Source organism: Perissodus microlepis, chromosome 12 (assembly GCF_051167445.1).
Source record: "Perissodus microlepis isolate ML-2025 ecotype Zambia chromosome 12, ASM5116744v1, whole genome shotgun sequence".
In the NCBI taxonomy this organism is placed as follows: Eukaryota; Metazoa; Chordata; class Actinopteri; order Cichliformes; family Cichlidae; genus Perissodus; species Perissodus microlepis.
Window position 1 is genome coordinate 9281531 of NC_140472.1, and position 24107 is coordinate 9305637.

At 37.7% G+C, this 24107-nt stretch overlaps 2 long non-coding RNA genes across 2 annotated transcripts; one reads left to right on the forward strand and one right to left on the reverse strand.

Moving 5' to 3' along the window:
* Window positions 1-15149: 15149 nt before the first annotated feature.
* On the reverse strand, window positions 15150-17615 carry LOC146375788 (uncharacterized). The gene is made up of 3 exons (XR_014801770.1): window positions 16626-17615; window positions 15758-15915; window positions 15150-15330 (listed from the first exon to the last, which is right to left on the reverse strand). It is a non-coding gene; the product is annotated as an uncharacterized LOC146375788 (long non-coding RNA).
* A 61-nt stretch (window positions 17616-17676) lies between these two features.
* On the forward strand, window positions 17677-21180 carry LOC146375789 (uncharacterized). The gene is made up of 3 exons (XR_014801769.1): window positions 17677-19704; window positions 20415-20572; window positions 21000-21180. It is a non-coding gene; the product is annotated as an uncharacterized LOC146375789 (long non-coding RNA).
* The last annotated feature ends 2927 nt before the right edge of the window (window positions 21181-24107 follow it).

Here is a 24107-nt window from a genome sequence, read left to right on the forward strand (position 1 = left end):
TCACTGATACATGCATTTGAATGGAGTTCTCTCCCGACACAAAGTATAGGTTTTCATTTTGTGAATAACTTGAAAATCTTAGCTCAAACAGCTGCAAAACCTGTTTGCCCAGCACGGAGATGCTGAATTATATAAGGCAAAGCTATGAATACGTATATCTGAGTCTTCTATCAAAAGTTATAGCTATGTTTATGAAGTTGTACAAAAAGTCTTTATTTCGGAAAGACGGTGCGTTTCTCGCTATTACATGCATTTGTATGGAGTTCTCGCCCAAAACAAAGTATAGGTTTTCATTTTGTGAATAACTTGAAAATCTTAGCTCAAACAGCTGCAAAACCTATTTCCCCAGCACGCAGATGCTGAATTCTATAAGGCAAAGCTATAAATACGTATATCTGAGTCTTCTATCAAAAGTTATAGCTATGTTTACGAAGTTGTACAAAAACGCTTTATTTCGCCAAGACAGTGCGTTTCTCGCTATTACATGCATTTGAATGGAGTTCTCGCCCGACACAAAGTATAGGTTTTCATTTTGTGAATAACTTGAAAATCTTAGCTCAAACAGCTGCAAAACCTATTTCCCCAGCACGGAGATGCTGAATTCTATAAGGCAAAGCCATATTAATGTTTGTCTGAGTCTTCTATCAAAAGTTATAGCTATGTTTATGAAGTTGTACAAAAACGCTTTATTTCGCCAAGACGGTGCCTTTCTCGCTATTACATGCATTTGTATGGAGTTCTCGCCCAAAACAAAGTATAGGTTTTCATTTTGTGAATAACTTGAAAATCTTAGCTCAAACAGCTGCAAAACCTATTTCCCCAGCACGGAGATGCTGAATTCTATAAGGCAAAGCCATATTAATGTTTGTCTGAGTCTTCTATCAAAAGTTATAGCTATGTTTATGAAGTTGTACAAAAACGCTTTATTTCGCCAAAAAAGTGCGTTTCTCGCTATTACATGCATTTGAATGGAGTTCTCGCCCGACACAAAGTATAGGTTTTCATTTTGTGAATAACTTGAAAATCTTAGCTCAAACAGCTGCAAAACCTATTTCCCCAGCACGGAGATGCTGAATTCTATAAGGCAAAGCCATATTAATGTGTGTCTGAGTCTTCTATCAAAAGTTATAGCTATGTTTATGAAGTTGTACAAAAACGCTTTATTTCGCCAAAACAGTGCGTTTCTCGCTGATACATGCATTTGAATGGAGTTCTCGCCAGAAACAAAGTATAGGTTTTCATTTTGTGAATAACTTGAAAATCTTAGCTCAAACAGCTGCAAAACCTATTTCCCCAGCACGGAGATGCTGAATTCTATAAGGCAAAGCCATATTAATGTGTGTCTGAGTCTTCTATCAAAAGTTATAGCTATGTTTATGAAGTTGTACAAAAACGCTTTATTTCGCCAAGACAGTGCGTTTCTCACTGATACATGCATTTGAATGGAGTTCTCGCCCGACACAAAGTATAGGTTTTCATTTTGTGAATAAATGAAGATCTTAGCTCAAACAGCTGCAAAACCTATTTCCCCAGCACGCAGATGCTGAATTCTATAAGGCAAAGCTATAAATACGTATATCTGAGTCTTCTATCAAAAGTTATAGCTATGTTTACGAAGTTGTACAAAAACGCTTTATTTCGCCAAAACAGTGCGTTTCTCGCTATTACATGCATTTGTATGGAGTTCTCGCCCGACACAAAGTATAGGTTTTCATTTTGTGAATAACTTGAAAATCTTAGCTCAAACAGCTGCAAAACCTATTTCCCCAGCACGGAGATGCTGAATTCTATAAGGCAAAGCCATATTAATGTTTGTCTGAGTCTTCTATCAAAAGTTATAGCTATGTTTATGAAGTTGTACAAAAACGCTTTATTTCGCCAAAACAGTGCGTTTCTCGCTATTACATGCATTTGTATGGAGTTCTCGCCCGACACAAAGTATAGGTTTTCATTTTGTGAATAACTTGAAAATCTTAGCTCAAACAGCTGCAAAACCTATTTCCCCAGCACGGAGATGCTGAATTCTATAAGGCAAAGCCATATTAATGTTTGTCTGAGTCTTCTATCAAAAGTTATAGCTATGTTTATGAAGTTGTACAAAAACGCTTTATTTCGCCAAAACAGTGCGTTTCTCGCTATTACATGCATTTGAATGGAGTTCTCGCCCAAAACAAAGTATAGGTTTTCATTTTGTGAATAACTTGAAAATCTTAGCTCAAACAGCTGCAAAACCTATTTCCCCAGCACGGAGATGCTGAAATCTATAAGGCAAAGCCATATTAATGTGTGTCTGAGTCTTCTATCAAAAGTTATAGCTATGTTTATGAAGTTGTACAAAAACGCTTTATTTCGCCAAGACAGTGCGTTTCTCACTGATACATGCATTTGAATGGAGTTCTCGCCCGACACAAAGTATAGGTTTTCATTTTGTGAATAAATGAAAATCTTAGCTCAAACAGCTGCAAAACCTATTTCCCCAGCACGGAGATGCTGAATTCTATAAGGCAAAGCTATAAATACGTATATCAGAGTCTTCTATCAAAAGTTATAGCTATGTTTATGAAGTTGTACAAAAAGTCTTTATTTCGCCAAGACAGTGTGTTTCTCACTGATACATGCATTTGAATGGAATTCTCGCCCGACACAAAGTATAGGTTTTCATTTTGTGAATAACTTGAAAATCTTAGCTCAAACAGCTGCAAAACCTGTTTGCCCAGCACGGAGATGCTGAATTATATAAGGCAAAGCTATAAATACGTATATCTGAGCCTTCTATCAAAAGTTATAGCTATGTTTACGAAGTTGTACAAAAACGCTTTATTTCGCCAAAAAAGTGCGTTTCTCGCTATTACATGCATTTGAATGGAGTTCTCGCCCGACACAAAGTATAGGTTTTCATTTTGTGAATAACTTGAAAATCTTAGCTCAAACAGCTGCAAAACCTATTTCCCCAGCACGGAGATGCTGAATTCTATAAGGCAAAGCCATATTAATGTGTGTCTGAGTCTTCTATCAAAAGTTATAGCTATGTTTATGAAGTTGTACAAAAACGCTTTATTTCGCCAAAACAGTGCGTTTCTCGCTATTACATGCATTTGTATGGAGTTCTCGCCCGACACAAAGTATAGGTTTTCATTTTGTGAATAACTTGAAAATCTTAGCTCAAACAGCTGCAAAACCTATTTCCCCAGCACGGAGATGCTGAATTCTATAAGGCAAAGCCATATTAATGTTTGTCTGAGTCTTCTATCAAAAGTTATAGCTATGTTTATGAAGTTGTACAAAAACGCTTTATTTCGCCAAAACAGTGCGTTTCTCGCTATTACATGCATTTGTATGGAGTTCTCGCCCGACACAAAGTATAGGTTTTCATTTTGTGAATAACTTGAAAATCTTAGCTCAAACAGCTGCAAAACCTATTTCCCCAGCACGGAGATGCTGAAATGTATAAGGCAAAGCCATATTAATGTGTGTCTGAGTCTTCTATCAAAAGTTATAGCTATGTTTATGAAGTTGTACAAAAACGCTTTATTTCGCCAAGACAGTGCGTTTCTCACTGATACATGCATTTGAATGGAGTTCTCGCCCGACACAAAGTATAGGTTTTCATTTTGTGAATAAATGAAAATCTTAGCTCAAACAGCTGCAAAACCTATTTCCCCAGCACGGAGATGCTGAATTCTATAAGGCAAAGCTATAAATACGTATATCAGAGTCTTCTATCAAAAGTTATAGCTATGTTTATGAAGTTGTACAAAAAGTCTTTATTTCGCCAAGACAGTGCGTTTCTCACTGATACATGCATTTGAATGGAATTCTCGCCCGACACAAAGTATAGGTTTTCATTTTGTGAATAACTTGAAAATCTTAGCTCAAACAGCTGCAAAACCTATTTCCCCAGCACGGAGATGCTGAAATCTATAAGGCAAAGCCATATTAATGTGTGTCTGAGTCTTCTATCAAAAGTTATAGCTATGTTTATGAAGTTGTACAAAAACGCTTTATTTCGCCAAGACAGTGCGTTTCTCACTGATACATGCATTTGAATGGAGTTCTCGCCCAAAACAAAGTATAGGTTTTCATTTTGTGAATAACTTGAAAATCTTAGCTCAAACAGCTGCAAAACCTGTTTGCCCAGCACGGAGATGCTGAATTATATAAGGCAAAGCTATAAATACGTATATCTGAGTCTTCTATCAAAAGTTATAGCTATGTTTACGAAGTTGTACAAAAACGCTTTATTTCGCCAAAAAAGTGCGTTTCTCGCTATTACATGCATTTGAATGGAGTTCTCGCCCGACACAAAGTATAGGTTTTCATTTTGTGAATAACTTGAAAATCTTAGCTCAAACAGCTGCAAAACCTATTTCCACAGCACGGAGATGCTGAATTCTATAAGGCAAAGCCATATTAATGTTTGTCTGAGTCTTCTATCAAAAGTTATAGCTATGTTTATGAAGTTGTACAAAAACGCTTTATTTCGCCAAGACGGTGCCTTTCTCGCTATTACATGCATTTGTATGGAGTTCTCGCCCAAAACAAAGTATAGGTTTTCATTTTGTGAATAACTTGAAAATCTTAGCTCAAACAGCTGCAAAACCTATTTCCCCAGCACGGAGATGCTGAATTCTATAAGGCAAAGCCATATTAATGTTTGTCTGAGTCTTCTATCAAAAGTTATAGCTATGTTTATGAAGTTGTACAAAAACGCTTTATTTCGCCAAAAAAGTGCGTTTCTCGCTATTACATGCATTTGAATGGAGTTCTCGCCCGACACAAAGTATAGGTTTTCATTTTGTGAATAAATGAAAATCTTAGCTCAAACAGCTGCAAAACCTATTTCCCCAGCACGGAGATGCTGAATTCTATAAGGCAAAGCCATATTAATGTGTGTCTGAGTCTTCTATCAAAAGTTATAGCTATGTTTATGAAGTTGTACAAAAACGCTTTATTTCGTCAAAACAGTGCGTTTCTCGCTGATACATGCATTTGAATGGAGTTCTCGCCCGACACAAAGTATAGGTTTTCATTTTGTGAATAACTCGAAAATCTTAGCTCAAACAGCTGCAAAACCTATTTCCCCAGCACGGAGATGCTGAATTCTATAAGGCAAAGCCATATTAATGTTTGTCTGAGTCTTCTATCAAAAGTTATAGCTATGTTTATGAAGTTGTACAAAAACGCTTTATTTCGCCAAAAAAGTGCGTTTCTCGCTATTACATGCATTTGAATGGAGTTCTCGCCCAAAACAAAGTATAGGTTTTCATTTTGTGAATAACTCGAAAATCTTAGCTCAAACAGCTGCAAAACCTATTTCCCCAGCACGGAGATGCTGAATTCTATAAGGCAAAGCCATATTAATGTTTGTCTGAGTCTTCTATCAAAAGTTATAGCTATGTTTATGAAGTTGTACAAAAAGTCTTTATTTCGCCAAGACAGTGCGTTTCTCACTGATACATGCATTTGAATGGAATTCTCGCCCGACACAAAGTATAGGTTTTCATTTTGTGAATAACTTGAAAATCTTAGCTCAAACAGCTGCAAAACCTATTTCCCCAGCACGGAGATGCTGAATTCTATAAGGCAAAGCCATATTAATGTTTGTCTGAGTCTTCTATCAAAAGTTATAGCTATGTTTATGAAGTTGTACAAAAACGCTTTATTTCGCCAAAAAAGTGCGTTTCTCGCTATTACATGCATTTGAATGGAGTTCTCGCCCGACACAAAGTATAGGTTTTCATTTTGTGAATAAATGAAAATCTTAGCTCAAACAGCTGCAAAACCTATTTCCCCAGCACGGAGATGCTGAATTCTATAAGGCAAAGCCATATTAATGTGTGTCTGAGTCTTCTATCAAAAGTTATAGCTATGTTTATGAAGTTGTACAAAAACGCTTTATTTCGCCAAAACAGTGCGTTTCTCGCTGATACATGCATTTGAATGGAGTTCTCGCCCAAATCAAAGTATAGGTTTTCATTTTGTGAATAACTTGAAAATCTTAGCTCAAACAGCTGCAAAACCTATTTCCCCAGCACGGAGATGCTGAATTCTATAAGGCAAAGCCATATTAATGTGTGTCTGAGTCTTCTATCAAAAGTTATAGCTATGTTTATGAAGTTGTACAAAAACGCTTTATTTCGCCAAAACAGTGCGTTTCTCGCTGATACATGCATTTGAATGGAGTTCTCGCCTAAATCAAAGTATAGGTTTTCATTTTGTGAATAACTTGAAAATCTTAGCTCAAACAGCTGCAAAACCTATTTCCCCAGCACGGAGATGCTGAATTATATAAGGCAAAGCTATAAATACGTATATCTGAGTCTTCTATCAAAAGTTATAGTTATGTTTATGAAGTTGTACAAAAAGTCTTTATTTCGCCAAGACAGTGCCTTTCTCGCTATTACATGCATTTGTATGGAGTTCTCGCCCAAAACAAAGTATAGGTTTTCATTTTGTGAATAACTTGAAAATCTTAGCTCAAACAGCTGCAAAACCTATTTCCCCAGCACGGAGATGCTGAATTCTATAAGGCAAAGCCATATTCATGTTTGTCTGAGTCTTCTATCAAAAGTTATAGCTATGTTTATGAAGTTGTACAAAAACGCTTTATTTCGCCAAGACAGTGCGTTTCTCACTGATACATGCATTTGAATGGAGTTCTCGCCCGACACAAAGTATAGGTTTTCATTTTGTGAATAAATGAAGATCTTAGCTCAAACAGCTGCAAAACCTATTTCCCCAGCACGGAGATGCTGAATTCTATACGGCAAATCCATATTTATGTGTGTCTGAGTCTTCTATCAAAAGTTATAGCTATGTTTATGAAGTTGTACAAAAAGGTTTTATTTCGCCAAGACAGTGCGTTTCTCGCTATTAAATGCATTTGAATGGAGTTCTCGCACGAAACAAAGTATAGGTTTTCATCTTGTGAATAACTTGAAAATCTTAGCTCAAACAGCTGCAAAACCTATTTCCCCAGCACTGAGATGCTGAATTCTATAAGGCAAAGCCATATTAATGTTTGTCTGAGTCTTCTATCAAAAGTTATAGCTATGTTTATGAAGTTGTACAAAAACGCTTTATTTCGCCAAAAAAGTGCGTTTCTCGCTATTACATGCATTTGAATGGAGTTCTCGCCCGACACAAAGTATAGGTTTTCATTTTGTGAATAAATGAAAATCTTAGCTCAAACAGCTGCAAAACCTATTTCCCCAGCACGGAGATGCTGAATTCTATAAGGCAAAGCCATATTAATGTGTGTCTGAGTCTTCTATCAAAAGTTATAGCTATGTTTATGAAGTTGTACAAAAACGCTTTATTTCGCCAAAACAGTGCGTTTCTCGCTATTACATGCATTTGAATGGAGTTCTCGCCCAAATCAAAGTATAGGTTTTCATTTTGTGAATAACTTGAAAATCTTAGCTCAAACAGCTGCAAAACCTATTTCCCCAGCACTGAGATGCGGAATTATATAAAGCAAAGCTATAAATACGTATATCTGAGTCTTCTATCAAAAGTTATAGCTATGTTTATGAAGTTGTACAAAAACGCTTTATTTCGCCAAGACGGTGCCTTTCTCGCTATTACATGCATTTGTATGGAGTTCTCGCCCAAAACAAAGTATAGGTTTTCATTTTGTGAATAACTTGAAAATCTTAGCTCAAACAGCTGCAAAACCTATTTCCCCAGCACGGAGATGCTGAATTCTATAAGGCAAAGCCATATTAATGTTTGTCTGAGTCTTCTATCAAAAGTTATAGCTATGTTTATGAAGTTGTACAAAAACGCTTTATTTCGCCAAAAAAGTGCGTTTCTCGCTATTACATGCATTTGAATGGAGTTCTCGCCCGACACAAAGTATAGGTTTTCATTTTGTGAATAAATGAAAATCTTAGCTCAAACAGCTGCAAAACCTATTTCCCCAGCACGGAGATGCTGAATTCTATAAGGCAAAGCCATATTAATGTGTGTCTGAGTCTTCTATCAAAAGTTATAGCTATGTTTATGAAGTTGTACAAAAACGCTTTATTTCGCCAAAACAGTGCGTTTCTCGCTGATACATGCATTTGAATGGAGTTCTCGCCCAAATCAAAGTATAGGTTTTCATTTTGTGAATAACTTGAAAATCTTAGCTCAAACAGCTGCAAAACCTATTTCCCCAGCACGGAGATGCTGAATTCTATAAGGCAAAGCCATATTAATGTTTGTCTGAGTCTTCTATCAAAAGTTATAGCTATGTTTATGAAGTTGTACAAAAACGCTTTATTTCGCCAAAAAAGTGCGTTTCTCGCTATTACATGCATTTGAATGGAGTTCTCGCCCGACACAAAGTATAGGTTTTCATTTTGTGAATAAATGAAAATCTTAGCTCAAACAGCTGCAAAACCTATTTCCCCAGCACGGAGATGCTGAATTCTATAAGGCAAAGCCATATTAATGTGTGTCTGAGTCTTCTATCAAAAGTTATAGCTATGTTTATGAAGTTGTACAAAAACGCTTTATTTCGCCAAAACAGTGCGTTTCTCGCTGATACATGCATTTGAATGGAGTTCTCGCCCAAATCAAAGTATAGGTTTTCATTTTGTGAATAACTTGAAAATCTTAGCTCAAACAGCTGCAAAACCTATTTCCCCAGCACGGAGATGCTGAATTATATAAGGCAAAGCCATATTAATGTTTGTCTGAGTCTTCTATCAAAAGTTATAGTTATGTTTATGAAGTTGTACAAAAAGTCTTTATTTCGCCAAGACAGTGCCTTTCTCGCTATTACATGCATTTGTATGGAGTTCTCGCCCAAAACAAAGTATAGGTTTTCATTTTGTGAATAACTTGAAAATCTTAGCTCAAACAGCTGCAAAACCTATTTCCCCAGCACGGAGATGCTGAATTCTATAAGGCAAAGCCATATTAATGTTTGTCTGAGTCTTCTATCAAAAGTTATAGCTATGTTTATGAAGTTGTACAAAAACGCTTTATTTCGCCAAGACAGTGCGTTTCTCACTGATACATGCATTTGAATGGAGTTCTCGCCCGACACAAAGTATAGGTTTTCATTTTGTGAATAAATGAAGATCTTAGCTCAAACAGCTGCAAAACCTATTTCCCCAGCACGGAGATGCTGAATTCTATACGGCAAATCCATATTTATGTGTGTCTGAGTCTTCTATCAAAAGTTATAGCTATGTTTATGAAGTTGTACAAAAAGGTTTTATTTCGCCAAGACAGTGCGTTTCTCGCTATTAAATGCATTTGAATGGAGTTCTCGCACGAAACAAAGTATAGGTTTTCATCTTGTGAATAACTTGAAAATCTTAGCTCAAACAGCTTTAAAACCTGTTTGCTCAACACGGGTATATTGAATTCTAGAAGGCAAAGCCATAAGTAAGTATATCTGAGTCTTCTATCAAAAGTTACAGCTAACTTTATGAAGTAGAAAAATGCTGTATTTTTCCGAGACAGTGCGTTTCTGACTATTACATGCATTTGAATGGAGTTCTCGCCCGACACAAAGTATAGGTTTTCATTTTGTGAATAACTTAAAAATCTTAGCTCAAACAGCTTCAAAACCTGTTTGCCCAGCACGGAGATGCTGAATTCTATAAGGCAAATCCATATTTATGTGTGTCTGAGTCTTCTATCAAAAGTTATAGCTATGTTTATGAAGTTGTACAAAAAGGTTTTATTTCGCCAAGACAGTGCGGTTCTCGCTATTAAATGCATTTGAATGGAGTTCTCGCACGAAACAAAGTATAGGTTTTCATTTTGTGAATAACTTAAAAATCTTAGCTCAAACAGCTTTAAAACCTGTTTGCTCAACACGGGGATATTGAATTGTATAAGATAAAGCCATAAATATGTGTGTCAGAGCCTTCTATCAAACGTTACAGCTAACTTCATGAAGTTGTACAAAAACACTTTATTTCGCCAAGACAGTGCGTTTCTCACAGTTACATGCATTTGAATTTACTTCTGCCCGACAGAAAGTATAGGTTTTAATTTGTGAATAACTTGAAAGTCTTAGCTCAAACAGCTTTACAACCTGTTTGCTCAACACGGGGATATTCAATTCTATAAGATAAAGCCATAAATACATATATCTGAGTCTTCTATCAAAAGTTATAGCTATGTTTAAGAAGTTGTACAAAAACGCTTTATTTCACCAAGTTAGTGCGTTTCTCGCTATGACTTGCATTTGAATGGAGTTCTCGCCCGACACAAAGTATAGGTTTTCATTTTGTGAATAATTTGAAAATCTTAGCTCAAACAGTTTTAAAACCTATTTCCCCAGCACGGAGATGCTTCATTCTATAAGGCAAAGCCATATTTATGTGTGTCTGAGTCTTCTATCAAAAGTTATAGCTAACTTCATGAAGTTGTAAAAAAAAAGGCTTTCTTTCGCAAAGACAGTGCGTTTCTGACTGATACATGCATTTGAATGGAGTTCTCGCTCGAAACAAAGTATATCATTTTGTGAATAACTTGAAAAACCTTAGCGCAAACAGCTTTAAAACCTTTTTGCTCAACACGGGGATATTGAATTCTATAAGATAAAGCCATGAATATGTGTGTCTGAGTCTTCTATCAAAGGTTACAACTATGTCTATGAAGTTGATGAAAAACGCTTTATTTCACCACTTTAGTGCGTTTCTCGCTATGACTTGCATTTGAATGGAGTTCTCGCCTGACACAAAGTATAGGTTTTCATTTTGTGAATAACTTGAAAATCTTAGCTCAAACAGCTGCAAAACCTATTTCCCCAGCACGGAGATGCTGAATTCTATAAGGCAAGGCCATATTTATGTGTGTCTGAGTCCTCCATCAAAATTTACAGCTGTCTTTATGAAATGGCGTTATTAGCACAAATCAGTCCCATAGATATGGACCATCTCCTGCTAGATTGTTCAGAAGGTTGTTATCATCCATCCAGATGGAGGATCACTAACAGGAGCGTGGGAAGACTCCAGAATCCACTCTGGCTGGAATCCGGTGGATACAGCAGTGTTTACAGGTAAGACCATTTAAACGGACAGCATTTATAGAATGACTATAAAAGTCAGCGAGTGTCAATAATGTTAATGTGGTTATGTTAGTAATACACCGAGTGCTAATATAACCAGTATTGGGACTAACGCGTTATTAAGTAACGTGTTACAGTAACTACGTTATTATTGTGGTAACGAGCACGGTAACTAGTTATTATGCCAAAACCGGGAACGCGTTACTCGTTACTGGGATTTAGATGGGCTCGTTATTCGTTACTTCGTGTGGTGGCTATCGCGGAGCTTCCACAGATTCAATAACATTAGCAAGTGGTGGAAGCCAGCAGGTGGATGAAGGAAAAGGGAGGCAAGAGGAGAGACCCGAAGCGGCCGCTGGTCCGAGAGTGTCAGGTGAACTGAACTTCAGGTAAGAAGTTATAACCTGCAGTCCATCTGGGTCAGATATGAACCAAGTTTAGGTGGAGTTTATTTTCGTTATGCTGACTTTTTCGTACTGCGTGCTAGCTAGCATGACGGAGTTTCTATACAGCTGGGTGGGTGCTATGTTACTGATGTTGAACTTTATTTTGTTCATAAGGTTAATTATTAGAGTTGCCAACTGTCCCGTAAAAAACGGAATCGTCTCGTATTCAGAGAAAATATCATGCGTTTCGTATTGAGGTGAAAAGGAACACAGTTTGTCCCCGACTTCAGCTACAATGAAAAAGACACAAAGCTGGAGTTATTCTGTGTTTACGCTGCACAGCTGCCTCTTCTTCTCTCATCCTCTCACCCTCCCTCTCCTGTTTCTACTTCAATCATGAAACTGATCAATGATCAGCTGATCGGCTTTTCTCTCTTGTTTATTTATCGCCCACTTTGCGCCAGAAAGAGGAAACCAGCGGATGTCGCGGTAAACAACAGCAGCACTTTTAAGCTTGATCAGCTGTTGTTAGAATTTATTTAATATTAATTTCTAGTATCAGCTGATGTTTGCTGGAGCCACAGCTGTAAACCTGCTGGTCATGATATCGGTTTGGTTATGTGATGAGAGGGAAACATGAAGATGAAACCAGGAGATGTCCTTACTGAATCATCAGAGCTGTGATGGAGAAACAGGTTTACCTTTTAGTTAACATGAATGAGTTGAAGGGAAGTTATGAACTGTTTCTGAGAGACAAATAACACCAGGATCCTTTTCTAAGTAGCTGACAGCTGGTAATTGTGCAGGGGCGGGTCTAGCAAAGTGTTGCCAGGGGTCCATGTAGGGCATTAAAAGGGAAAGGGGGGCACAAGGAAATACTTTCTTATTCTCATTTAAAATGTCTCACTTTTAAAAAAAATAATTATCTGAGTCTTGCAACAAACAATGGATAGATTGATACATATATACCATCAGAACAGTGTACATCACTGTCACAACAGTGTTTATTTTCATTCAAAGGCTTTATGATTTTTCCTATAATGGTGGGCCGGTCTCTAGTCAAAATGCCCGGGACGATTTTTTTGTCCCAGTCCAGCTCTGTATGCAGCTCATCTTCAGTCTGGTGTTACCTACATCTTCCTATTCAGAAGGCAGAATTTCCGAGTTCTGAGTACAATCGAAAGCACCACGACTGCAGTTTTTGTGTTGGATGTAAAAAGCAGGCTAGGATAGAATCAGGCGTGGGATTTCTCTCGTGGAAATGTGCACATTATATTTTCCTTTCTATTGGTAGGTGGCACAGTGCACTTGTGGCAAGTAAGCAAGCTAGAAGACTGGCAGTCTTGCTGGGTATCCAGTTACGGAAGCAACACATTAACAAGAGAATTCTGAGTAAAACCAAAGTTACTTTCCCTAGTAACTAGTTACTCTGAAAGTAACGAGTAACTTGAAGTAACTGAGTTACTTTTGATAGAAGTAACTAGTAATGTAACTAAGTTACTAATTTAAAGTAACTTACCCAACACTGCTTGCATATGATGAATGAAGTCTGTCTTTGACTGTATTGTCCAGCTGATCCATCAAACCCCCAGCAGGTGAACCTTATTCATGACATAACACCGCAACAATGTAAAAAATTAAACAGCAACAGTCTAAATGTAAAGTGCATTCTAAAGTCCTCTTCAATAAATTGTATGCAAAGAGTCATTCAGGTCACTACAGAACCCAGAGTCTTCATCATTAAATCTCTGGTTGCTTCATTTTTCTATCCTATATCAGATACTTTAAAGGTTAGGTTAGGTAAAGTTGCATTCTCATGGTGAGGCAAAGTGCTTTATGTGTGTGTGTGCGTGTCATGAACGGCTATAAAAGGCCTATAATTAAAGAACAAAGCGGGGTTTGAGTTCGAGTTACAGCAGACTGTCACTACTTGTAAATGGAACGCAGCCTTCCTACGGCGGACAGCTAATAACAGGAATCGTACGCGGTCCACCCAAGTCCACAGCAACCACCATAGCAACCGCCTAGCATGACCTTAAAAACATATTCTGTCTTCATAACTATCAAAAACGTGAAATGATTTGCAAAGTGTGAAAGTGTTACAGCTGCAGAGAGCTATGGCGGTATCTTTGGAAGCTGTTTACATAGCTAATAATATACGATGTAACTATGGAGACAGTCAGTCACGTGAGCTAGCGGTGCATGTTTACTACAGTAAATAAGGTGATTGTGTGCACAGCGTCCACACGCTGCAGAGGGTAAAGACATTACTTCAATATTGTTTTATATTGATATATATTTGCCTTCTGTTGACCATCACCTCAGGTTCACCATTACAGTTTCAGCCTACAGATGCACACTGTCTAAATATGAACACATTCAAAAACTCATGTCTCAGAAATAAGCACAGCTGTTCATGTTTGTCATTAGAGTTTTATTTGTAAGAAAATTATGAACTTCATATTGTGCATCAAATAAAAGAACATTTCACAACTCTGAGTCAACAGAAACAGGTAACAGAAATGTCTCTAATGTAGACATGTACAGTGTAGTGTAAGCATTAAAAGATTATAAAGGAAACACTAACATTTATGTGAAACTAATTGTAATAAAAAATGAGCAGGTGCTTTATAGATTTAAAAGAAAGAATCTGAAAACAACACTTTTTTTGGTCTAAGTGATCAAAGTAGAAAACAGAACTGATGTTCAAGAACAAACCGTAGCTGCACTAATATTACACATCTCGATCGTTGTAGTGAACAGACATGTTGCTTTTAAAACCACATGCAGTGTGTGACCATGACTGTTCACTGAGACCATGAACGCCACTTCGCTGAAGCATTCTTCTTCTTCTTCTTCTTCTTCTTCTTGCCATTAAATTGGAAGCAGAAGGAGCACGAGCTGATTTGATCTACTGAAAGGAAAAAGCAGAACATCTGAGCTGAAACCAGTCAGCTGAAATCATTAAGACAGGAACAATCATTCAATGCAGTGTCTCAGGTGGCTTAGCCTGTTACAACTGTTGATACAAGCTAAATACGGTTAACACACAGTGTCAGGGAATTCCAGTGTGGGAACTAGTGGCTTTACGTTTGTAGTCATTTAACTTTCATCCATTCATTCATTTAATTCAGGAGGAAGAAATGCCAGGTTGGTGCAGGCTGGTTACATGCATTTGGTCCCATGCTGTCTTTAACTAAATGACTTGGTTCATTTTATGGCTGGGCTGTATGTGGGGTTATATCATGTTATTTGGGCAGGAGTACCTGTCCCCTGTTAGACTTAGAAACTCTACTTATGGAGAAACTTTCTAACTCTTCTAGCACATCTGTGGCTGACAGCTTTTTGGTGGCTCTTTTTACCCCACACTGGTTGTGAGTGTGTAAATAGCCCCACTAGTTCTTGTGGGTTGCAGTTAACTTGGGAGGAAGGGGTGGGTATGCCATGACTAGATGAATAACAATTATCTGGGATACATAAATTTCATAATGCATGCATATATCTCTATCAATTAAACCTGGCCTGAGGGCTGCCATTTTTTACATTCAGTTATTTCTCTTAGAAATGTTGGAACTAAATAATGAATGTGTTACAGTTAAAGTGAAACACTGGTCAGTGTAAATGGCTCATTGGGACACAGAAACCTTTAAATTAAACCTGATATCTAGTGTCAAACAATATCAAAGCTGTTAAAGATGTTTACAGTCAGAATTTATAAAACTATGATTGTAAATAAATTCAAACAAGTGAGCTTTTCTCTTTGTGCTGAATATCAACACTGTGATTTCTTAGACTGTAAGCTTTACTTTAGCACAACCAGTTGTAGAAGCCGTCACTCCAAATGTCTTTTGATAACAAGAAAAAAATACCTTTTCAGTACACGGCCTGAAGTTCTTCTCCGACATCTTCTGCCATCAGCTTTGTCTGCTGGTTTGAAGACAATAAACCACAAAAAAGATGATTTAGTCACTTTGTCTGCGTCATGCAGCTCGAATGTGTCGTGTAACGATGTTGAATAGCCGTCGTTATCCCTCTGCTGCGTCAGTAGGATTGTACTGTACAGCATCTCATTGATATGTGAGGAATGCTAATGTAACACGATAACAGACTTACATCATTAAAATATAAAGGGCAGGAGATATTTAGATATTTTTTATATTTATATTACATTTTATAGCTGACAGATATTACTAAATAGATAGAATTTACTAAATAGCTGGATGAACATGAAAAATATGTCTATAATAACAAATGACCATGAGAGCCAGTAGAATTAATTCAACTGGACACTCAAAAGATGTCCTTAAATGCTCTTTAAGTGGCAGAACAGATTAACAAACAGTTAATCGCTTACTTGAGATGAAATCTGCTCAGCTACTTTGAAAACAGCTTCTAACTGGTTCCTCCTTTAACAGGATGACTGCTCAGGGGTAAGGCCATCATGCAATCCAGCAACCTTTATGGTTCTGCTTTGATTCACCAGGAACTATTAGGGAAACCTTCCAGCGCCTCCTGTGAAAGACACAGGGATAAACACAAACATTTATTAACATGTTCCACAGTGTTCCAGTTTGATTTTCTCATCCTGTGGACAACAACATACAGGGATGCAGGTTTATTGTTAACTTTTGTAAGGTTTATTTAGTGAACATATCCAGCTGCAGCTCCACTGTGATCCTGAACTGGATAAGCACTTAAGAAAATGTGTCAATAAATGGACATACATCAACTTACTATATTTATCCAAACAGACTGGACCAATAATGCTTCACTGAGTTACAGTGTAAGAATGTCTTGTGCTGATATACCTGCAAACTTGACAAAAAAGGTTTTTCAGACTGCATGTAGCTGTCCTCTATGTCAGCTAGCACATTTACATTTATGTCACACTTATTTCTGCTTTCCCATTTTATAATTATTACTTACATTTTGATTAGATACCTTGAGTTTGTAAATGATCAGATTACATAATTGGAATACAATGTATCCAATTCAGGGTTGCGGGAGGATGAAGCCTATCCCAGCTGATACAGGACAGAGACAGGACAGGCTGCCAGTTTATTGCAGGGCTAACACAATATGTGTAACAGAAAATCCACTTAAATGTTTGATATTTGTTATAATAATCATAATTATGACTATTATTTAAAGGTTTCTTCATAAATACATTTTGATTTTTTATAACCCCTAAAATACAAACCTGAGCTGTTTCAGATTCTGACCTCTGACCTCAGTGACCTGGCTGTGTCCTCACTGCAGCTCCCTCTTGGAAGTACGTCTGCTTCTTGTCTTCCCCCAGTGTTGACCGCCTGCCCTTGATATCACGTACTGTAACTGAGGAACACAAAAGGACAAACACTTGCCTTCATTTAAGAAGTACATTCATACAGAGATAATCTATGGAAGAACACCCTTTTGGGAGGAATCAGTTCCTGTGAAACATTTCTGTAAATGAACATCATGTGGAGAATGAATGAAATGAGTTCTTCAGGTGACTCAGCAGTCCCACACTGACAAATGAAATCTAGTTAAACTATTAAGCATATTTGCTCTTCTGAAATCTGTGTTAAACAACAACAAACATAAATTAGTAACAAAAATACAGCTGAGTATAGGCTTTACAAACCACCAGCAGCCATAATTCAAAATTTTAATCTTCAAATGTTTCTGAGCCGTCTTCAACCTGCTTTTAACACATTAAAGTCCCAATAAATAAAGTCAATGCAGCCTGACTCAATCCTAAATGTTCAGAGACACACAGAGACACAGAGGTACCGTTTAAAGTTTAGTGTTAACTTGAGTCACTGATCATTTACAGTATTACAGAGTCTGGCAGTCTTTGCATGATGTCCACGTCACTGTACGTTTCTAGCTGACTCTCAGGTGTGACAGGTGTGCCAGCAGGAAAGAGTAATAATAACCTGCATCCTGAGGTTTGTCATGCAGGATTAAAGGAGCCAGGCTTTGTTCACACAGCTAGGATTGTATTTTACACTGACCCTGGGTCAGTATAAGTATCATACAGTTTAAACGAAGCACTGAAACTTGCACATATTTATTACAGATGTACTGAAGCTAATCGAGATATTTGCTGTCAATCTGTGGCTGCGATTAAACACTTTACTGGAAACTTTATTAACTAGTAACTTCATCAGTCATGACAGAAGCTAATATTTCTGTGCTAACATCGTTTAAACCAATGACTGTATAAAAGATGGACGACGCGACACCGCCTCCTCCCATTGTGCAAAAATGAAGCCAAAATATCCCACTTGTGGAGGCTGCCATCTTGCAAATTTGGAGCCAGAGTCTGCGCAGTAGTGACTTGAGGTGGAGCGACTATGTAACACTCCCGCCCACACACCCGCTGGACGTGACCGCAAACACGCCCTCTACACTTTTTACGTAGCACCTGTGGCTCGAGTTTTTTGCTGGTTTACTGCGACTGACGACTCGTTTAATTAAGGTAAATACAACCATGTCACTGTTATAAGAAAAGACACACAGCTTATCATCTTATAGTTCTAAAATCGCTCTGTTGTTAATTCGTTTGCTAGATTAGCCGCTAGCATACGCACTGTGTTGGAGGCTTGTTGCTAGCTAGTTAGCGATGCTACACACCTGTTACTCTAATAGTCTGTGTTATTGAAGGATTCAGCACTTCTTATGGTTTTTTTTTTTTTATCCATTTTTAGACAGCGATGAGATCAGCTGCACACTCTACAGAGGCCCAGAGTTACTGTTAATATCAAAAATATAATGCTGTCCTTTGAGATTTTAACATTTAAGACTGAGTGTAATGGATCTAAAACGGTTTAAATCTCTAGTCTACAGCCTGGTAACATGGAAACTTTAAAAACAGCAGCAGGTTTCAGTAGTGTAGTCTAATGTGTTCTTTTCATTTAATAATAATCCATATTATGTATAACAGCTACATTCAACCTGGAGAGAAACTAGTGAGGGAGACCATCAGGACCAAGCTGGGTTTCTGGGTCCAGAGGTTTGGAGAAACTTCTTCCCTTTCTTTCATCACAGCTGTCCTGTGCCAGAAGTTCTGTTGACCACTGAAAGAGGCATCATTTAAGAAACACCAGGAACACTGAAGCTCATCGCATTGATCAAGCAGGACTCATGATCTTCACCAGCAGCTCCCTCACAGGGAAATCACAGGGAGTGTTACATAGTCGCTCCACCTCAAGTCACTACTGCGCAGACTCTGGCTCCAGATTTGCAAGATGGCAGCCTCCACAAGTGGGATATTTTGGCTTCATTTTTGCACAATGGGAGGAGGCGGTGTCGCGTCGTCCATCTTTTATACAGTCATTGGTTTAAACGATGTTAGCACAGAAATATTAGCTTCTGTCATGACTGATGAAGTTACTAGTTAATAAAGTTTCCAGTAAAGTGTTTAATCGCAGCCACAGATTGACAGCAAATATCTCGATTAGCTTCAGTACATCTGTAATAAATATGTGCAAGTTTCAGTGCTTCGTTTAAACTGTATGATACTTATACTGACCCAGGGTCAGTGTAAAATACAATCCTAGCTGTGTGAACAAAGCCTGGCTCCTTTAATCCTGCATGACAAACCTCAGGATGCAGGTTATTATTACTCTTTCCTGCTGGCACACCTGTCACACCTGAGAGTCAGCTAGAAACGTACAGTGACGTGGACATCATGCAAAGACTGCCAGACTCTGTAATACTGTAAATGATCAGTGACTCAAGTTAACACTAAACTTTAAACGGTACCTCTGTGTCTCTGTGTGTCTCTGAACATTTAGGATTGAGTCAGGCTGCATTGACTTTATTTATTGGGACTTTAATGTGTTAAAAGCAGGTTGAAGACGGCTCAGAAACATTTGAAGATTAAAATTTTGAATTATGGCTGCTGGTGGTTTGTAAAGCCTATACTCAGCTGTATTTTTGTTACTAATTTATGTTTGTTGTTGTTTAACACAGATTTCAGAAGAGCAAATATGCTTAATAGTTTAACTAGATTTCATTTGTCAGTGTGGGACTGCTGAGTCACCTGAAGAACTCATTTCATTCATTCTCCACATGATGTTCATTTACAGAAATGTTTCACAGGAACTGATTCCTCCCAAAAGGGTGTTCTTCCATAGATTATCTCTGTATGAATGTACTTCTTAAATGAAGGCAAGTGTTTGTCCTTTTGTGTTCCTCAGTTACAGTACGTGATATCAAGGGCAGGCGGTCAACACTGGGGGAAGACAAGAAGCAGACGTACTTCCAAGAGGGAGCTGCAGTGAGGACACAGCCAGGTCACTGAGGTCAGAGGTCAGAATCTGAAACAGCTCAGGTTTGTATTTTAGGGGTTATAAAAAATCAAAATGTATTTATGAAGAAACCTTTAAATAATAGTCATAATTATGATTATTATAACAAATATCAAACATTTAAGTGGATTTTCTGTTACACATATTGTGTTAGCCCTGCAATAAACTGGCAGCCTGTCCTGTCTCTGTCCTGTATCAGCTGGGATAGGCTTCATCCTCCCGCAACCCTGAATTGGATACATTGTATTCCAATTATGTAATCTGATCATTTACAAACTCAAGGTATCTAATCAAAATGTAAGTAATAATTATAAAATGGGAAAGCAGAAATAAGTGTGACATAAATGTAAATGTGCTAGCTGACATAGAGGACAGCTACATGCAGTCTGAAAAACCTTTTTTGTCAAGTTTGCAGGTATATCAGCACAAGACATTCTTACACTGTAACTCAGTGAAGCATTATTGGTCCAGTCTGTTTGGATAAATATAGTAAGTTGATGTATGTCCATTTATTGACACATTTTCTTAAGTGCTTATCCAGTTCAGGATCACAGTGGAGCTGCAGCTGGATATGTTCACTAAATAAACCTTACAAAAGTTAACAATAAACCTGCATCCCTGTATGTTGTTGTCCACAGGATGAGAAAATCAAACTGGAACACTGTGGAACATGTTAATAAATGTTTGTGTTTATCCCTGTGTCTTTCACAGGAGGCGCTGGAAGGTTTCCCTAATAGTTCCTGGTGAATCAAAGCAGAACCATAAAGGTTGCTGGATTGCATGATGGCCTTACCCCTGAGCAGTCATCCTGTTAAAGGAGGAACCAGTTAGAAGCTGTTTTCAAAGTAGCTGAGCAGATTTCATCTCAAGTAAGCGATTAACTGTTTGTTAATCTGTTCTGCCACTTAAAGAGCATTTAAGGACATCTTTTGAGTGTCCAGTTGAATTAATTCTACTGGCTCTCATGGTCATTTGTTATTATAGACATATTTTTCATGTTCATCCAGCTATTTAGTAAATTCTATCTATTTAGTAATATCTGTCAGCTATAAAATGTAATATAAATATAAAAAATATCTAAATATCTCCTGCCCTTTATATTTTAATGATGTAAGTCTGTTATCGTGTTACATTAGCATTCCTCACATATCAATGAGATGCTGTACAGTACAATCCTACTGACGCAGCAGAGGGATAACGACGGCTATTCAACATCGTTACACGACACATTCGAGCTGCATGACGCAGACAAAGTGACTAAATCATCTTTTTTGTGGTTTATTGTCTTCAAACCAGCAGACAAAGCTGATGGCAGAAGATGTCGGAGAAGAACTTCAGGCCGTGTACTGAAAAGGTATTTTTTTCTTGTTATCAAAAGACATTTGGAGTGACGGCTTCTACAACTGGTTGTGCTAAAGTAAAGCTTACAGTCTAAGAAATCACAGTGTTGATATTCAGCACAAAGAGAAAAGCTCACTTGTTTGAATTTATTTACAATCATAGTTTTATAAATTCTGACTGTAAACATCTTTAACAGCTTTGATATTGTTTGACACTAGATATCAGGTTTAATTTAAAGGTTTCTGTGTCCCAATGAGCCATTTACACTGACCAGTGTTTCACTTTAACTGTAACACATTCATTATTTAGTTCCAACATTTCTAAGAGAAATAACTGAATGTAAAAAATGGCAGCCCTCAGGCCAGGTTTAATTGATAGAGATATATGCATGCATTATGAAATTTATGTATCCCAGATAATTGTTATTCATCTAGTCATGGCATACCCACCCCTTCCTCCCAAGTTAACTGCAACCCACAAGAACTAGTGGGGCTATTTACACACTCACAACCAGTGTGGGGTAAAAAGAGCCACCAAAAAGCTGTCAGCCACAGATGTGCTAGAAGAGTTAGAAAGTTTCTCCATAAGTAGAGTTTCTAAGTCTAACAGGGGACAGGTACTCCTGCCCAAATAACATGATATAACCCCACATACAGCCCAGCCATAAAATGAACCAAGTCATTTAGTTAAAGACAGCATGGGACCAAATGCATGTAACCAGCCTGCACCAACCTGGCATTTCTTCCTCCTGAATTAAATGAATGAATGGATGAAAGTTAAATGACTACAAACGTAAAGCCACTAGTTCCCACACTGGAATTCCCTGACACTGTGTGTTAACCGTATTTAGCTTGTATCAACAGTTGTAACAGGCTAAGCCACCTGAGACACTGCATTGAATGATTGTTCCTGTCTTAATGATTTCAGCTGACTGGTTTCAGCTCAGATGTTCTGCTTTTTCCTTTCAGTAGATCAAATCAGCTCGTGCTCCTTCTGCTTCCAATTTAATGGCAAGAAGAAGAAGAAGAAGAAGAATGCTTCAGCGAAGTGGCGTTCATGGTCTCAGTGAACAGTCATGGTCACACACTGCATGTGGTTTTAAAAGCAACATGTCTGTTCACTACAACGATCGAGATGTGTAATATTAGTGCAGCTACGGTTTGTTCTTGAACATCAGTTCTGTTTTCTACTTTGATCACTTAGACCAAAAAAAGTGTTGTTTTCAGATTCTTTCTTTTAAATCTATAAAGCACCTGCTCATTTTTTATTACAATTAGTTTCACATAAATGTTAGTGTTTCCTTTATAATCTTTTAATGCTTACACTACACTGTACATGTCTACATTAGAGACATTTCTGTTACCTGTTTCTGTTGACTCAGAGTTGTGAAATGTTCTTTTATTTGATGCACAATATGAAGTTCATAATTTTCTTACAAATAAAACTCTAATGACAAACATGAACAGCTGTGCTTATTTCTGAGACATGAGTTTTTGAATGTGTTCATATTTAGACAGTGTGCATCTGTAGGCTGAAACTGTAATGGTGAACCTGAGGTGATGGTCAACAGAAGGCAAATATATATCAATATAAAACAATATTGAAGTAATGTCTTTACCCTCTGCAGCGTGTGGACGCTGTGCACACAATCACCTTATTTACTGTAGTAAACATGCACCGCTAGCTCACGTGACTGACTGTCTCCATAGTTACATCGTATATTATTAGCTATGTAAACAGCTTCCAAAGATACCGCCATAGCTCTCTGCAGCTGTAACACTTTCACACTTTGCAAATCATTTCACGTTTTTGATAGTTATGAAGACAGAATATGTTTTTAAGGTCATGCTAGGCGGTTGCTATGGTGGTTGCTGTGGACTTGGGTGGACCGCGTACGATTCCTGTTATTAGCTGTCCGCCGTAGGAAGGCTGCGTTCCATTTACAAGTAGTGACAGTCTGCTGTAACTCGAACTCAAACCCCGCTTTGTTCTTTAATTATAGGCCTTTTATAGCCGTTCATGACACGCACACACACACATAAAGCACTTTGCCTCACCATGAGAATGCAACTTTACCTAACCTAACCTTTAAAGTATCTGATATAGGATAGAAAAATGAAGCAACCAGAGATTTAATGATGAAGACTCTGGGTTCTGTAGTGACCTGAATGACTCTTTGCATACAATTTATTGAAGAGGACTTTAGAATGCACTTTACATTTAGACTGTTGCTGTTTAATTTTTTACATTGTTGCGGTGTTATGTCATGAATAAGGTTCACCTGCTGGGGGTTTGATGGATCAGCTGGACAATACAGTCAAAGACAGACTTCATTCATCATATGCAAGCAGTGTTGGGTAAGTTACTTTAAATTAGTAACTTAGTTACATTACTAGTTACTTCTATCAAAAGTAACTCAGTTACTTCAAGTTACTCGTTACTTTCAGAGTAACTAGTTACTAGGGAAAGTAACTTTGGTTTTACTCAGAATTCTCTTGTTAATGTGTTGCTTCCGTAACTGGATACCCAGCAAGACTGCCAGTCTTCTAGCTTGCTTACTTGCCACAAGTGCACTGTGCCACCTACCAATAGAAAGGAAAATATAATGTGCACATTTCCACGAGAGAAATCCCACGCCTGATTCTATCCTAGCCTGCTTTTTACATCCAACACAAAAACTGCAGTCGTGGTGCTTTCGATTGTACTCAGAACTCGGAAATTCTGCCTTCTGAATAGGAAGATGTAGGTAACACCAGACTGAAGATGAGCTGCATACAGAGCTGGACTGGGACAAAAAAATCGTCCCGGGCATTTTGACTAGAGACCGGCCCACCATTATAGGAAAAATCATAAAGCCTTTGAATGAAAATAAACACTGTTGTGACAGTGATGTACACTGTTCTGATGGTATATATGTATCAATCTATCAATTGTTTGTTGCAAGACTCAGATAATTATTTTTTTTAAAAGTGAGACATTTTAAATGAGAATAAGAAAGTATTTCCTTGTGCCCCCCTTTCCCTTTTAATGCCCTACATGGACCCCTGGCAACACTTTGCTAGA